We start from the raw sequence: 9400 nt of genomic DNA on the forward strand, positions 1-9400 counted from the left end.
ACAGCTGTGTATTTTTGAAACCTACAGGTAACCTACTTTTTATTGCTATGCACCCCAGTGTCACATTTTTTCTTAGCCAAGGCAGCCCTATCAGGCATGGCAAAACAGATTTTGCAACATGGAAGGAATATTAGTTGCTGGCTAAGCCACATCCCTCTAGACAAAGTCAAGACTTACTACCCTTCAGGCTCCCAAGAACTCTGTCTGAACAGGGATGTGGTGATTCCTAAGGTTTGTTTGTGGTTTTTCTTGCCCAATATTTTAGACAAAAAATAAAGGGTTTGAACCAAGGAATAAAAAATGGTTCTAACTTCTGAATGCTGAAGGGAAAAGGGGATGATTTAATTTTGTTATGTGATTTTCCCCTCCTAGGTGAGACATACAGTATTGCTCAATGGTTTATCATATTTTGACACATCCCTTTTGGCCAAACCCAGTGATCTTATTAAGACGCTCTTTCAAAAGCCCAGGGATTTCATCATCTGTCATAATCCTAGCAATTCCAATAGAAGCATGAAGCAAATCCTAAAGGAGAAGACCCTCTTCCTACTCCCCACCCTAATCAATCACTCAGTGTTATGGAGCTTCTGCAGGATCTCTGTTAGAAGCTATGTTTTCCACATCCCGCCGTCTCTTTGTCAGCCTCTCATAATGTTTCCCCACTTTTAACAAGATTTCTGTGCTGGTTCTGCCTCTTGTTATCACAAACTTCAGGTTTGAGCTTTGAGTTTCTTGCTGTCCTCCAACTCAGACACTTATACATCTCTGCACTGACATAGACCATGCATTCATGTCCCAGTGTTAGCTCACAGACCCTTCATCTTGTGCATTTCATCAAATTTCATCATCATCAAATGAGTTTCCCTCTTTCTTTCAAGTTGCCTTCATATCCTCTTCCTGCTCCTTGTTTTTGCAGTCTTTTGACTCAAGCAATCATCTCCATGCTAACCATCTCAGAAAGCTGTAATTTTTAGCCTTTTGCGGACTAAAGTGATAGATCATCTAAAATGGAGCACCTGTTTACACACTAGAAATTCCCGGTTACCTTTCTTTGTGCCCCATGGGAGTCACTGGGGACACTTACTGTCATGCTGAATACTCTCTAAGAGAGGACTACTGCACTTTTTGGGGGTGGGAGTGTTCCCGAAAGCAGTGAGCCAAAGCTGACTGGTTTTGTTTTGTTTTTAAAAAGGGAATTTTTACACTTTCCTGGTGTTGCCTTGAGTGACACTTAGTTGCCACGGATCCCAAAGCAACACCAAGAAGCCACGTTGCAGTCTTCCCTCCTCCATGCTTAGTGAGATTGAGACCTAGGGGCATCTGGAGAACCCCTTAACACCACACCAGTGGGTACTGCAACAGTTAGAAAACCAGTTGTCACAGGACCACCAAACAGTTTAGCTTGGAAGGGTCCTTGAAGTGTGCCTATTTCCAGTCACCTTGCTGTGGGGAAGGACACCATTCCCTAGACAAAGTTGTTCAGAAACCCTCTCCAGGCTGGCCTTGAACACTGCCAGGGATGGGACATCTACAACTTCTCTAGGCAACCTGTGTCAGTGCCTCAACACCCTCACAATGGCAAACTTATTCCTAATATCCAATCTAAACTTACCCTCTTTCAGTTTAAAGCCATTCCCCCTTGTCCGATCACTACATGCCCTTGTTAAAAGTCCCTCCCCATCCTTCCTGCAGCCCCGCTGAGGCACTGAAAGGAACTTTAAGATCTCCCTGAAGACTTCTTCAGGCTGAACAGCCCCAAACTTTCTCCGCTTTTGCTCACAGGGGAAGCGCTCCAACTCTCGGATCGCACTTGCGGCCTTCTCTGGTCTGGCTCACGAAGGTTTCTGACCCTGAGCCCCGGTCGAGAGAGACGTGCGGGGCGGTGCGGAGCGGTGCGGAGGCAATACGGGGCGCGGTGCGGGGCGCTGCCGGGGAGGTGCGGGGCGGTGCGGGGCGGTGCGGGGCGGTGCGGGGCGCTGCCGGGGCGGAGCGGGCGCTGCGGTCCGCCCCCTCCGCGCCCTCCCGCGGCCGCGCGCTGCCGCCGCGCAGTTGCCGCCCGGCGGTGCGGGGACAGGTGGGGCGCGTTGCTGCCACGTGAGTGGATCCGGCGGGAGCGGGAAACCGGAGCGCGGGGCACCGCGGTGATCTTGGGAACAGGAACCTTCGGCGTTCTTCCGCAGGGTCTGTCCCGCGCTGGGGCGTGCAGGGCGGGACGGGACGGGACGGGACGGGTCTCGGGCTGCCTCCTGCCCACCTTCCTTTCAGACTCCCTGGTTGCTCCCGTGTACCTCCTCTTTCTTCCGCAGAACCATGGCTGTTCCGCGCTGAGGTTTTTTGCTCCCCACCTTCGTCCTCTGGGCGCACCTGCATCCCTGGTCCCTCTCCCTATCCGCACCCTCCTGTGCCATACTTCCAGACTCTCCTCCAACTCCACTGAGTGTACTTCAGCCTGCAGTGCCTGGCCTCCAAGCTCTCTGACTGTGCCCTACACCGCCCCGAGTCTGTTCCCCTAAACCCTTTCACCGGCTCTGGCACTAAGCAGTACTTGTTCCTCCAAACCCTCTGGCTGTGCCTCACACCTCCCGGTGCCTGTCTCTCAAGGACCTCCGGCTGTGCCTCACATGAACAGAGCTCTCCTTCCTGTCATGAAGAACAAGTTACATTGTGGCATGTGTATGGCCCCACTGCGTCAGGGACCTTACTGTTGAAAAATGCTTTTTTTCTTCCCACATCTTTTGCTCCCAAAGGGTGATACCAGGCATCAAGAAACTACTGAGGTTTTTCTCTGCAAGGGTGAAGGTTGGAGACAGTCAGGGGAGAGGTGTGGCCCATGTGCTTAAGGTGGTGATATTAAAATGTAGGGCTGGAGGGGTGATGTCTAGCCAGGGTTGTCTGGAAGGGTGGCTGTCTGGCTTGCTGCCTTCCTCGTCTTTGGAGACAGGTCACCTTTGCTGCTGTGTGGGGCAGGTCTGTCCTTAAGGACTGACCACATAGGCAGTGAGGCCAGGAGCCAAGGAGATAGGTCAGTGCCGGCGGGGGGATGTTGATGAGGCTACATTGGGGCAGCTTCTTTGCAACTGTAGATGTCATGTATATTGTTATAGAATTGTAAGTTTGTGGATACTTAATTTGTAAATACTGTTGGAATTGAAACTTTGGTTGAGTCTTGGGTATTGCTGTCACCAAGACAGAATAGTGTGATGCTTGAAAAGTCATAGTGAGGCAGCAAACCAGCTCTTACTGATTTTTTTTTTTCACTTGCATAGGAAATCAAGGTATGTTAATTAAAGCTGTTCAGACAAACCAGAAAACTTACAGTCATGTATGGATACTCTCTTCCTTACTTCATTATAATTCAGTTCTTCTCAGACCCATGTGTAGATCTGTACTGAACACTACTACGTGGGAGAAGTTTCAGCAAGTTTTTCTGGTTGTAGGGAGCAGCCTGGGAACAGCATGCTGCCTGATTTATTCTGCTGCTCAACATTTGGGGTGCTGCCCGGAACGCACTCGGAGCTGCCTCAGGTAGAGATGGAATCATGGTGTATTGACATGGCATTAGCCAGTGTGGGTGTACCCTGAAAACACTTCCCTGAGGAGTGGGAGCACTTGTACTCACATGTTTACTTGAAGAAAATATACAAAGAACTATGATATGAAAACCTGGAGAAACACAGGCTAAAAGTGAGGCACTGGAGTAGGTTGCCCAGAGAAGCTGTGGATGCCCCATCCCTGAAAGGCCCAGGCTGGATGAAGCTCTGAACATCCTGGTCTAGGGAAAGGTGTCCCTGGCCATGGCAGGAGTTTGGGACTAGGTGATCTTTCCAACCCAGGCCATTCTACGATTCTTTGAAATTCTTGCTAGGCAGCACTTCTGTTGAAAATACAGAGAATGCTACAACTTTATGATATTTCAATATAATGTGATCTTTCTATTAAGAATTTATTGGTAGAGCAAGACAGGTTCTGGTACAAGAAGCAATATTCATGGAATGTGTTGGGACAGATGCCACAGCATTAGTCAAGTAATACAAGCCAAATAGGATTTAACTCATTATGAAGCTCATGAAATACCATGAAATACCTATCAGCTAGTGGCAAAAGAACTAATCAGGAGTGTTTTTGTATCTTGACATGACTGGATGGCATTTGCTGAGCGTGCACCCCTTGCCTCTCTGTGCCTTTCCTGGGTTTGCTTCTCTCTGCTGCAATAAACTGGGAATCTTTTGTTTTCCCCCACTGCGGACTTCTGCTCTTCCTGTTGAAGCTGCTTCAGCACGGCGTGTCTGCGTTAATGCTTCCCCTGGCCTGCCCGTATCTGGTTGCCTAACGCGCAGATCTCCGGAGGTGTGGGCAGCTGCCGAGCGAGGCAGAGGCACAAGCAGCGCATGGGATGGGCATGGGAGGCATGTGTGGGGTGAGGGAAGTGGGAGAATGTCACCTCTGTGCCATGTTCAAGGGCAGGAGGTGGAAGGGAGCCAAGATCCCTTTATGGATCTTCATTAGCTGCTTGTGAAATCGTGTTTATTGTACTCTGGATCTAACTGGGCTGACTTCATGTGGCATCTCTCCTGCCTGATGACTGCCTCAGCATGGCTGTCAGAGGCTGCTGCCCCATAATTTTCCTGGTGAAGGCTGATGTGCTGAAATAAGATGGTTCAGCTATCAGTTATGGGTTTAGACCAACTGTATTGTTTTGTCTGAAGTGGATCAAGGACAACTTGTAAAATAGGGATAATAGAGATATAGTATACAGGCAAATATGAATAGATGGGATGTTGACATCTTCAGTGGCACAGCATGTTTTATACAAATAATGTTGTAGCCCAGCACTCATATTCACTTCAGGCTAATGGATGTCTGAGACTTTAAGCTGCTTCTCAATGCCTGGGCAGCTGGAAAGGAAAAAAATACTTGTTCCCCTCCCTATTCTTCTGTCCCTCACTGCAGCTCTTCACTATTCCGGTTTTCTTTCATGAAGTCACAGCATGTGGCACACGGGCAGTGTTTTTATCAGTTTCTTGTTTCTCAAGTATGTATTAAATTCAAGAAATGGCAGACTTAGGTTGTTTTTTTGGTTTTTTTTTTTTTTTTTTTTTTTTTTTTTTTTTTTTTTTTTTTTTCTTTTTTCAGTTTATGGATTGTTGACTTCAAACAGCCATTTTGGTAGGCCTGTCTGAGTACTTAAAGGGAAGTTGGTCTTTGCTTGAAAGCTGCCCTGAAAGCTGATTGGTTACTCTGCATTGTTCCACAGTGCTAGGGAGCAAGTCCCATGTCCTTGCCCTGGGACTTCACCCTCTACCTAGGCTCACTGCTGCATTTGAAGGGCAAATGCGGCCTAAAGGGTGGAAACAAAACCTTTACTCCTCAAAAATACGAGATTATTAGAACAAAAGAATTACAAAACAAGTAGTTAGTTTTGTAAGCTGATTGTGCTTTTTTTTAAAAAGCTCAGTTTAAAGGGTACCTCTAAAGCTAGAGGGACATGTAGTAATTTAAGTGCCTGTTGTCACATTTCCAATTTGCCAAAAGTTTGCCAAAAGTTGGCAAAGTTGCCAGTGATGCAGCAGTTAAGAATTTTTTTCTATGTATATGGCATTTAGTTGAAATCCAAAATGTGAAAAAGTTAAGTACGTGAGTTTACACTGATGAGAGACACCAGAATAACTCAGGTGTTTCTTTTCTTTACTTATCTTTGGTTTCAGTGTTTAATGCTGACCATTGACATGGAAATATTGAATAGTTAGTTGGTTTTGGTTTTGTTTTTTGGTCAGGTTTTTTTTTCTGTTTTTAATGAATTCACAAAGTAAAATGCTTTCAATGTGTCTTTTTTTGTTAATATGTCTTTTTTTTTCTTCTGCATGTTTTTTGTTATTTTTGTTCTGTCTGCTTAAGATGGTTACGCAAAGCAATTTATCACTGAATATGTTGATTAGAAAACACCTATAAGTGGTTCGTGAATGGAGTAATGTGAGATGAATAAACACTTTAGACAACCACAGATTTAAGTGTCTTTAAGTGTTATCTTGGTTCTTTATGAGAGTCTGAGGAATTGAATTTCAGTAGCATTTAATTTCAAAATCCTGAGGTAGCACACAAATCTTTTAAAAACTACTTGTGAAGCCTACCTGGCCCAAAGCAAACTCTGGCTTCCACCTGCAGAGAGGCACAGATGTCATAAGGAGGACAAATACAGGTGTCAGTAACCTCTATGAATCATCTTATTTGCTAGGAGCAATGGTATTCAGATTGCCCCTTTTAACTGTGCCGGGGTAAAAGCAGCAAATACATCAACTCTTATCTCCACTCTGCTTGTGATACCTACTTAGGCTGATATTGCAGTTTCACCAATGTTTCTATTATTCCACATGCTTTTCTTTGCATGTGCTTCTTGTGTCACATTTCTTTTGTGCTGGAGTATTTATCACTGAAAGCTGGTACTAAAAAGCACTGAGGAAACAGCCTGGGTTAAAAAATACCCTTTCTTTTTCTGTGAGGCTTGCTCTCCTGCGCTGGGTCTGTTTCCCAATCTATTTTATTATGCAGCCAGAAAAATGGTTGTTCCAGCAGAAGTCAAGGGTGACATAGGAGCAGGTATGAGTAATGGGGAGAGAGGTTGATTAAAATTACGTTGCTACTATTAAAAGTGCTCTTATAATTGCAAACTTACCCTGTAAACAGCCAGACTTGCTCTGCTTGAGCAGGCTGTGCTCAAGAGAAGCTGCTTGTAGCAGCTTTATGAATTCCTACATGCTGCCTGCCTGTATTTAATTGTATTGTGAATTCTTTGTAGTTTGGATTATGTTTTATATTGATATGGGCCTTGCACATTGGGCTCTGTGCCTGGAACCTCTATTCAAAGACTTTTTTTTTTTTAAAGCAATGCCTCACTGAATGCATGTGAATGTGAGCGTAAGTTTGTCTAGCGCACTGCAAAACCCTGTGCAAAGAAATAGGATGTACTGTGCAAAAAACTGCTAAGTTTCAACAGACATCTCATGGGCTGGAATTTAAGAGAATGCTCCTATCCCAGTGATGGCGTTCTGGGTTTATGGCTATGCCTGAGAGAAAAATATAGCTTGCTCTATTCCTTTTATTCTTTGTTTTCTAACAAAAGAAGGGGACAACTCTTGCTGGACTCTGAATCACAAAGATCAGTTTGTTGATTTGGCAATAATTTGCATTGTATCATCAGTCCTGAAATGACTTAAAGCAAAGTCACAAAAACCTGATTCAGTGGTTCTCTCTATGCTTTTTGAGTATGGGAATGGTTCACATTGGTACTGTGTTCTTTCTTTCAGGAAAGTTGTGGCATTATGAATAGATGGAGACGGGCATGTGGAAATGTCTGTAGTCAGTTCAGAGAAGTAGTAGCTGGCAAGTTTTCCTGTTGTACAGGTGAAAATTACTTGGATTCAGGTATATTGCAAGAGAACAGTGTGTTTTACAGTATTTGTATTCTTAACATCCACAACAATCCCTTTTGTATTTGTTTAAATGTACAGTTGGAAAAATCTAGATTAAATACATTCTTTATCATTTTGTAGTCAGAGTTCTAGCTTGTTTGTTCAGTGCTGAATCAAAAAAAAATTCACTTTTTAGTCTTTAACTGTGCAGAAGGGGTGTAACAAGCTTAATGAAATTATTATTACTACTATTATTATTATTACTTTGGAAGTGCCCTGTCCCCCTTTGTCAGTTGTGAATGAGGATTGTAGAATATATGATTGACCAAAGCCAAGAGGATAATGAAGTAAACTCAAATGTTCACTGTCAACTTGGAAGTGAAACCTTTCACAAAACTATTTGTAAGGTAAACTTCTCAAAAACCTTTTTACAATCACTCTCATTATTCCTGCTGTGCTGACAACATTGTTTCTGTAGCATCTGTTGTTCTGTAACAAGCCAGGTTGTTAAGGAGTTTGCTTAAGTTTGTTTTTACATGAAAAAGGAAAAAAAAAACTTTAAGACAAGGCTGTAAATAGCCTCATGCCATAGCTCTGATGTTTAGGAAGTTCACTCAGTTTAACTTCTAACTAGGAGCATGGCAGATTTTACAAAGAGAAAAGGGAATGTAAAACACAGGTGCCATTGGAATACTCTGTGCCTCTCTTCAACTTGTCCCTTACTTCACCCATTAAGATTCAAGCAGTTATTATTCTCCATCTGAATTTCAGATTTTCCTGAAACAGCTGTTTGTAAACGGAAGTGATCCACTTGATCAGTTAGGGAAGCTTATCAGAAAGTTGTGGAGAAAATGTTTCTGAGCATGGACTGGACCTTGCTGAGTTCTGGTTTGCTCTGGAATTTTTCCCAGTTTTGAAATGAGGTTGCTATTTTATTTTAAAACTGAACACCTCATATACCCCATTTGAACTACATTTAAAAGTATGGAATGGAAAATTGCCTCTGGAGGTGTGGAAATTGTGCAATCTGGTGTTCTTGCTGTTATCCTGTAGAGACTTTATGCATATTGTTGTAAAATGTGATATTTCATCAGTTGCTTTCATCCAAGGTGCTGAAGCATCAGACAAAACCTGATTGAATCTAGAAAGACTTTTGTGATAAGTGAGGGAGTCACTTTTACAGACTGTGAAATTATATGACCTTGGCTCATTCTTTGAGATGACTGCAGTGGGAAGAGATCCAGTCTTCCTTTCCAGTCAGTGGGATGGCATCACGCTTTTGGGATATGGTCAGCTGGGTGAACCTGCACCTGAATAATGTATATATAAGACAAAGAATGTTTGTGAAAGCAAATGGTTTGGTTTAAATGTGAGCAATAGAGTCATTGTGAAGTGAGGCAGAAGACGAGTAGAAGCAAACCAGGTTTGCTTTCATGGTGAGGGCTGCGGTGCTGCTTCACGTTCAGAAAGGGGGGTGTGGCCTGCTAGTCTTGCATATTGACTGGAATATTGAACCAGCACACAACACTTTGGTTTTGCTTGCAGCTTTTGCTGTTTAACTGGTAGAAGACATGCCCCTTTTTCTCTGGGGACTGGAACTTCATACAGAGTGAACCAAACCCACTGACCAACCTCTTCTGCAAGGCATTGAAACCTGTATGTCAAAAATACTAAGACTATTTCTGATAACTTAAATGCATAGCTATACATAAGTCTAATTTTCTTTTGTATTGGAGATAGTCCAGTTTTCTTGTATTTTACTGCTGTGGCATGCTGAGTAGACTGTTAAGACACTTGTCTGTTTCTAGTATACTGGTGTTTTAAAGGAACATTAGTATTAGGCTGAGTACTCTGCTGCTTGCCAAGCTTCTTTGTTGGAAGTATTATTGTCTCTTGTGTTATTCTGATGTTGCACATCCATTGCCTAATGCACTTTGTTGATGGGATCGCTCTTCTTTTTTTTTTTTTTTTTTTTTTTTTTTTTTAAGTTTTTT

At 43.5% G+C, this 9400-nt stretch overlaps 1 protein-coding gene across 1 annotated transcript in view; it reads left to right on the forward strand.

Annotated features, from left to right (window-relative positions):
* The first annotated feature begins 2062 nt into the window (after positions 1–2062).
* Positions 2063–9400, forward strand: part of ELOVL7 (ELOVL fatty acid elongase 7) — a 32310-nt gene continuing 24972 nt past the window's right edge. Inside the window, exon 1 of the mRNA XM_041470754.1 lies at positions 2063–2181. The gene's annotated coding sequence lies outside the window, so the exon portion shown is untranslated. The remainder of the gene's footprint in view (positions 2182–9400) is intronic.

This window comes from Pyrgilauda ruficollis, unplaced genomic scaffold, assembly GCF_017590135.1.
Source record: "Pyrgilauda ruficollis isolate IOZ18807 unplaced genomic scaffold, ASM1759013v1 scaffold25, whole genome shotgun sequence".
Classification (NCBI taxonomy): Eukaryota; Metazoa; Chordata; class Aves; order Passeriformes; family Passeridae; genus Pyrgilauda; species Pyrgilauda ruficollis.